Source organism: Lathamus discolor, chromosome 3 (assembly GCF_037157495.1).
Source record: "Lathamus discolor isolate bLatDis1 chromosome 3, bLatDis1.hap1, whole genome shotgun sequence".
NCBI lineage: Eukaryota > Metazoa > Chordata > Aves > Psittaciformes > Psittacidae > Lathamus > Lathamus discolor.
Window position 1 is genome coordinate 80,219,588 of NC_088886.1, and position 7,664 is coordinate 80,227,251.

Below are 7,664 nucleotides of genomic sequence, written 5' to 3' on the forward strand. Positions count from 1 at the left end.
CACAGACCTATTTCTTTTCAGTGTAGTTGTGAGACGTTAACTCTGGACTGGAACACCAGTTCCATTGCCTGATATGCTAGGACTTGAATGACTGCAGCACACAAACAATAGATGTTTTTATGAATCTAATTCCATGATTGTTTATTTTATCTTCTAGTATTTAATGATGGGAAAGCTTTTATTCTTTCATGCATATGCTATAATGTTTGCAGGTCACTGATGTGAAACAGAGTGAAACTTCCAGTGGTGTAGTACATTTGTGTGTCTGGATTCTCCTGGGAATGTGCATGTTTTCTGGATATCATTCTACAGGTAAGAAATCAGGGCATTACACCTGCCCTCTTTGTTCACCCATGTCCCAACATATTCCAGTATGACGTAGCACAGGACAAAGTAGCCCAGGCTGATCATGAGCCAGTTGCCAACCTCTGGTATGGACCTTCAGAGGAGCTCACCAGTCTCTGCTAGCAGCAGTGATGTGTGTGGAAGCAGAGCTTGTTGCCAGTTCTGAGCAGGTTGACAGCTATGTCGGTGACAAACAGAAATCTCAGAGTGCCACTTCAGATACAAACCTTGCTTAGGAAACTATTCTCAGCATACTGAGCTCACAAACCATTCAAGATTGAGACAGTAGAAATAACATGTACACCTCCTGCTCCCATTGCCAAGAAGGATTCCAGCTTTCTGAGGAACTCTCAGAACTGATCCAGATCCAGATCTGGGCAAGCAGAGAAGGTGAATGGTGTTGGCAGCCAGGCAGAGAGCCAGCGAGCTGTTCTCTTGCAGGCTTGCACGGCTGCACAGAGCATAACGTCTCCCTCTACCACTTAGTAAATTTATGACATCACCAGCTGTTACCAGGGAAACACAGAAACTACAGATTTGGATCTTGGCAGCTAGGTGTATAGAGGAAATATCTTGCTCTTTTGTGGGTCAGAAAGGAAAGCTGAAACAAACTCCAGGACAGCTTTGAACTGGAACGAAGTAGGGGTAGGTTAATAATGCCAAACCAAATAATTATAGCTGCTAAAGTGCCAGTGTGGTCCCCATTATGTCACTTACAGAAAACAAACAAGGGAGATCAAGTGAAGGACTTCTAACTTCATAGAATCATAGAATAGTTAGGGTTGGAAAGGACCTTAAGTTCATCTAGGTCCAACCCCCCTGCCATGGGCAGGGACACCTCACACTAAACCATGTCACCCAAGGTTTTGTCCAACCTGGGCATGAACACTGCCAGGGATGGAGCATTCACAACCTCCCTGGGCAACCCATTCCTGTGCCTCACCACCCTGACAGGAAAGATTTTCTTCCTTGTATCCAATCTAAACTTCCCCTGTTTAAGTTTTAACCAGTTACCCGTTGTCCTGTCACTACAATCCCTGATGAAGAGTCCCTCCCCAGCATCCCTATAGCCCCCCTTCAGATTCTGGAAGGCTGCTATGAGGTCTCCACTCAGCCTTCTCTTCTCCAGGCTTAATAGCCCCAACTTCCTCAGCCTGTCTTCATACGGGAGGTGCTCCAGTCCCCTGATCATCCTCGTGGCCCTCCTCTGGACTTGTTCCAACAGTTCCATGTCCTTTTTATGTTGAGGACACCAGAACTGCACACAATGCTCCAGGTGAGGTCTCACAAGAGCAGAGTAGAGGCGCAGGATCACCTCCTTCGACCTGCTGGTCACGCTCCTTTTGATGCACCCCAGGATACGGTTGGCTTTCTGGGCTGCGAGTGCACACTGCCGGCTCATGTTCATTTTCTCATCGACCAGCACCCCCAAGTCCTTCTCTGCAGGGCCGCTCTGAATCTCTTCTCTGCCCAACCTGTAGCTGTGCCTGGGATTGCTCCGACCCAGGTGTAGGACCTTGCACTTGTCGTGGTTGAACTTCATAAGGTTGGCATCAGCCCACCTCACAAGCGTGTCAAGGTCCCTCTGGATGGCATCCCTTCCCTCCAGGGTATCAACCGAACCACACAGCTTGGTGTCATCGGCAAACTTGCTGAGGGCGCACTCAATCCCACTGTCCATGTCAGCAACATGATCATCATCAGAAGATGTTAAACAAGACTGGTCCCAACACCGATCCCTGAGGGACACCATTCATTACTGGTCTCCAGCCAGACATTGAGCCATTGAGCACAGCTCCTTGCATGCAGCCATTCAGCCAGTTCTTTATCCACCAAGCTTCACAAAGCTTAAACATATCCTTCAGACATAAGACTGTTACCACTGACTTATAACTTCAGTTCTGACCAGTTGATTTTAGAGATGTGATATCTTCTGACCGGTGATTTTTCAGAAAGTGCTAATAGTTGCTGCTTCTTGAGAAAGAGTTTACTTGTGTTTCACAGCAAAGGAAATATGTAGCATTGAGTTTTGATAGAATTGTGTGCAAATACCATTGCTGTTGTGATGAAATATGTGCTTTTTATAGCTTTTAAAAATGTGCGGGGTTTGTGAGAACTGAGGGCTTTAGACATGTATTTTATGGCTTTAAAGTGCTTGAGATTTTTGAAGTTACAGAAATCACATTTTTGTCATTTAGTAACATTAGCTGACATTCTATTTATGTTGCATGTTTAAATGAAAACACTGCCTGTTAAATGGATTATTATTAAAGTATTGGGTAGTTGAGAGCCAGCTAATATTAGCTCTTGCCCGGTCCCGTTTAATTTCATTCACATTGCACAAGATTTATAGGTTCGGTACATGAGTTATAACAAATGCATACACCTTCCCTGCAAGGGTAGATGGAGCAAGGCTGAGTGAATACTCAAGCTGAGCTCAGATGTGGAATTGTAACAGCTACCCCATTCATGCCTGCAAGGCTGTGGGCTGTGTGTGGCTGTACTTCCACCTGGAGATCCCAAGTCAGAAAGGTAGAGGTTGTTACGCTCACCAGATGTGGGAGAGATCTGAGACAATCTGTATGGAGTCTTAGAGAGCTGAGGACTCGCCCTATTTGACTGTGTCTCCACTAAGGAGCAAAATTCTGTATTAAAAGTCCCTATGCTGCTAGTCTGATGTCAAATGTATCCATGATGGAGGTTCTTACATGGACACTGAACAGCATTTCTAGCACTGCTCTATAACTGTCGTAAACAGCACAGGAACATGTTTAATCTGATTTGTATTCTCCATATTAAAGCCCAGACAAGTTCTGCTTGCCAAACAATCAGTCTGTCTTTTCCCCATTCTGTTGGTGGCCTTGGATCCTGGGATTTCTCTGCCACAAGAGTAGTTTGCGTACCGTCTGGGTCTTGTTATCTGGAACATGGTTCAATGTTCCCTGTTGTGCCTCGTTTCAGTGGGATAATGACCAAGGAAACTGCTGAGCCATGGACGGATTGCAGGGATATGTCATGAGAAAGCCGCCCAGAATTGTCTGCCCACATACTGTGATGCTGGCTCGCATTTCCAAAGCAGAGTTGCAGACAGAGGAGATCGTAAGTGCTCCAAAGGACTTAGCTATCTATGCAAGCTCCATTTTTTATCCTTTGTACTAAGTCACTTTGAAAGGCCCCTTTTTTTGTTCTCTTTAGTTAGACTGCTGGTTCCATCACAGACCTGAGACTTGTGACTGGGGCTGCAACAGCTATTGGGTCTGTTGTCATGTTTTTTCTCTCTGGAACGGTGGAAATGGCATCCTTCCCCACTTCTCTTCAAGGATATGAAAGATGCTTCTGAAGAGGAAGGAATTTACTTCTTGTGAAAAGTCACGTACAACCAGGATGGGTCCCCCATGCAGAGTTCCAGCTTGGAGATATGCTCTGGAATTCCCGTGGGGAGGAGGACATTTTCATTTGTGTGGTGAATTCATGGTGTTTGCAATCTTTGCCATGGTTTTAGAACTAGTTGCACTCCTGTGGCCTGAGCATCCATCCCAAGTACACTCTCCAAATGTCTAAATGCTGGTTTCTCTGGAGCTGCTCTGAAGTACCCAGAGGGGATCAGAAGGAAATACTGTGTCACTGCATGAGCCCCACACTGGCCTTTAGGAAAATATATGGTTATGTCAAAGCATGCATTAATCAGACCAATGTATGCCATTTATTATTTCATATACATTGGCACTTGTAATCGTAAATTCCTACAGGACACCTTCACATTTGTGTCCATGTTCTTATGCGTGGTGAGGTGGAATAAGAGGGGCAGTTTAATAGGGTGTACAGGGACAGGAAGAAAAGGAGCTCCTATATGATGTTCTCTTCAGCATAACCATATTGACTCCTGGATTCAGAGAAAGGGGAGTGAAGGGAACTCAGTGAAGAATACCTTTAGACACTAAACTGTCTTTCTTGTGTTTTCATCCTCCTTTTTCTCAGGAGGCAAATGGAAAGAGTTTTCCACACCTACACCTGAGTCATTTGTACTCCACATGTATTTATTGAATTCAACTGGATGGTGCCCTGTCCCCTGAAAGAACACAGATGTGAAGAGCCAGAAAATAGATCATTACATCTGGTAACAGCATTAATGTGAGCTGGTAACAGAAATGGATGCAGAGCGATTCTGTCTAGTCCTGCATTGCTCTGTGATGGGAAGGATGATAGAGAATTCTGCTATGCCGATTGTCATTATGATAGATGAAAGCCCCTCTAAAGAAGATAATTTCTTGTTCTCTTTCTTGACCTTCACACACATGTTGAGTCTTAGTTGCTGACTAAAGGTGGCAATACATATAATCAAATGTTTAAAGGCCCTAATTCATAAATCTATTAACAACATGAAGGGAAGCTGAGGTGTGTTCTTTTTGTACGAGCTCATCACTAATGGAACTGGTATGTTTTTCCTGTTAAACAGCTAATTCTGCAGTAGGGCTGAAAAAAGGATCTGGGATGACTTTCAGGCTCCAGTGGACTCACCATTACAAAGAAAGCCTTCCTACTATCTTCATTAGGAAGAAAGGGACATGGTGTGAGAGACACCTCATCTTCAGCTCTGTGTTGAGGGATTTGGCAGCCTGCAGATAGAGATACTTAATTGTATCATTTGGAAACGGGATGCACTGTCTGAGACCTGGCACAGGCCGGTTTTGAGTTGCTACACTACCCAAAAGAGACTTTACCAAAAAAGGAGAAAAAATCGTCACCTATTAGAGCATATTTTGGCTGTACTATGAAAGCAATTTTAATAGTCTCTCTCTATGAGTACTGGCAGTCTTTGAGACAAAAGAAGTAGGGTTGTTTTGTGTGCACTGAAGAAGTTGTGCTTTTGACTTCACTGGAGCCATGATTCTTCACCAGATCCATAACCTGAAGGTCTAAAGTGCCCATAAAAGGGCTACTGCAAAACTGTAATCATCACAGTCCTCAGCTGACCTGACAACCAACACCATTCCTGCTTAGGGTCTAACCCTGCAGACCTGTAACCCTCTGTGTGTGCCACAGTCAGTACTCACTCATGAGACTGCTTTGTCCCCACCTTTTATTTTACCGGGACTTTTTTGACAAGAAAGAGCATCTTTTTTAAGAAAAAGAAGTTTGAAGGCGAATTATCCTCCTGGGAACTTGGTGCTCCAGTGTTTGGGCTTTAAACGTTTTGGAACATGCTGATTTGTTTAATAGCTACAGTCCTTGCTGGAATGTTTTAAAATTGTGTAAACATTCCTACTAGTTTTATGGGTTTATAAACTGGGGTTTTTTTATGTGGGTACAAATTCAAGTTGACAGTGTACTTTCCAAGCTTCCATTAAATAGGGACAACTTGGTATTGATAGAGGAATATCTCTGAAATAACTTTATGATGTCTTGCCATGGAAGACTTTCCATGAACTCCGGATAGAAAAACAACCTACCATGTATTCGTACAGCTTTTACCAGTTCTTACTGTGCCCTAATGTCTGCGAGACTCCTGCTGGTGGGAAGTGAAAAAGTCCAAGGATAATTGAACGGAGAAAGGAATGTATTTTCACTGTACATTGTGTTTGCCAGTTACTGTTATCATGCAGCCATCAAAGCACTCAGTGCTTTGAAACTTCACCCTTAAAGGTAGCAGTATGGTGGTGCTTTCCTTACATACACTGTTTTACCTCTCTTCAAGTGTGTCTGTGCTGCTTTAAAAGATCGGTATAGAAAACTTCTCCAACTACACCATCTGGTTTCAGTTTACCTTAATTTGGTGTCAGCCAAGCTCCTGCAGTCCACATGATTAAAAGGGACAGAGCTAAACCTGCTGCATTTTGGGGATTTAAGCCTACCTTTTCCCCCTGTAAATTTCGACCTTATCAAAATAAACTTCTCCAACCTCCCATGAAACTGGAAGATAAAGCAAATGTTTGCTACTATTATTGGAAATTAGTGGATGTTTGGGATTGTTGTTAAACCTCCTGACCGGAGCATTTTCCTGTTGAGGAACGTTGTGCTTGTGTTACACCCCATCGTGAGGCTCTCTAGCTTGCCCCATGCTGAGCCTGCTTCTTGAAGGCTCTAAAGAGGGAGCAGGGGCAGCTTCCATCCCTTCTGCTGAGGAGCAACATGGGGACAGAGGATGTATTGTGCATGAAAAATGGTGTAACCATTGCCTGATGGTGTGCCTGACTCTGGGACTGAAGGGAGTTGGGGCCGGTACTGGTGTATGCCATGTGTACTGGTATACCATGTTTACTTGTTCCCAGAAGCATGGCTCAGCCTTGGGAACAGCTCCTTAGTGAGGTGGTTGGGACGCTTGATGAGCTGCTGGGTTCCTCCTTGTCTAGTTTCCCCCGTCCAGCTTGCCTCAGATAATCACTGAGCTTTATTATTTCTACACACCACGTTTAAAACCATACAGATGACACTTCTCACTCTGCAAATGCACTTACACACTGCTCAGGCTTTGCAGCTGGTTGAGCACCAATGAAACAAATTAACTTGGTAACTGAGCTGCGAAAGCGCTTGGAAATACAGTTTCTAATGCTTTCTTACAGATATTCCCATTGGACCATGCGGAGAACTCTTCCCATCTACATTGTGAAAGAAACACCAGCATATAACTTTTTTTTTTTTTTAAAAAAGCCTTTTAAAATTAAAACCTTTGAGAACTTAAATTAAATGCACTGTGAGAAAAATGTGCAGTTCGCTTACGGCTATTGACTTGAGGTTTATATGTTATTGCCAAGTCCTGGAATGAATAAAGCTTTAATGTTGAAATCAGGAACAATTGTTTTGTGCATTTTTTCATGTTGAGGCAATAAGAAAAAATATATGCTTAGATTCCATGTAGTATATACTGGAAAGGAGGGGGTTGGATTGCAAGCAGTGAAGCTGACTTGTTTAAAACTTCCAGTCCCCTTAGGAGACATTTTCCAATCGGTCCCTTGAAAATTCAGGAATTTTCCAGGATCGTGGGGGATGAGCATAAAGAGAGAAAAATCTTCTTAAATCTACATTTTGGTTGGAATCCTGAAACACGCAGTTGAGGTGTGGGCATTTCGGCCTCGCTTGTGCTGGATGCTGCCTTTCTGTTCTGCAGAATACATGCCTATCCTGGCCACTGGATTGTGCAGGAGGCAGACTGTAGATGCTTTAGTGGAACTTCGGTGCCTCATAACGTGCATCTTTCCTCTCATTTCTAACTGTAGCACTCCTGCTTGTCCACTCACTTTTATCTGTTTGCTTTGTTCCTGGCCATCCTAAGCGCTCTTTCTGAGGAGGAAGCCCCTCTCCACTGGTCACTTGCACGTTCT

At 43.9% G+C, this 7,664-nt stretch overlaps 1 long non-coding RNA gene across 3 annotated transcripts; it reads left to right on the plus strand.

The window, feature by feature from the left end:
* The first annotated feature begins 217 nt into the window (after positions 1 to 217).
* LOC136011071 (uncharacterized) lies at positions 218 to 7,132 on the plus strand. 3 transcript variants are annotated; one of them, XR_010611183.1, is made up of 4 exons: positions 218 to 312; positions 3,307 to 3,444; positions 3,518 to 3,808; positions 4,324 to 7,132. It is a non-coding gene; the product is annotated as an uncharacterized LOC136011071 (long non-coding RNA). The 3 variants fall into 3 exon arrangements; XR_010611182.1 differs by having other exon boundaries at positions 3,518 to 7,132; XR_010611184.1 differs by having other exon boundaries at positions 3,541 to 7,132.
* The last annotated feature ends 532 nt before the right edge of the window (positions 7,133 to 7,664 follow it).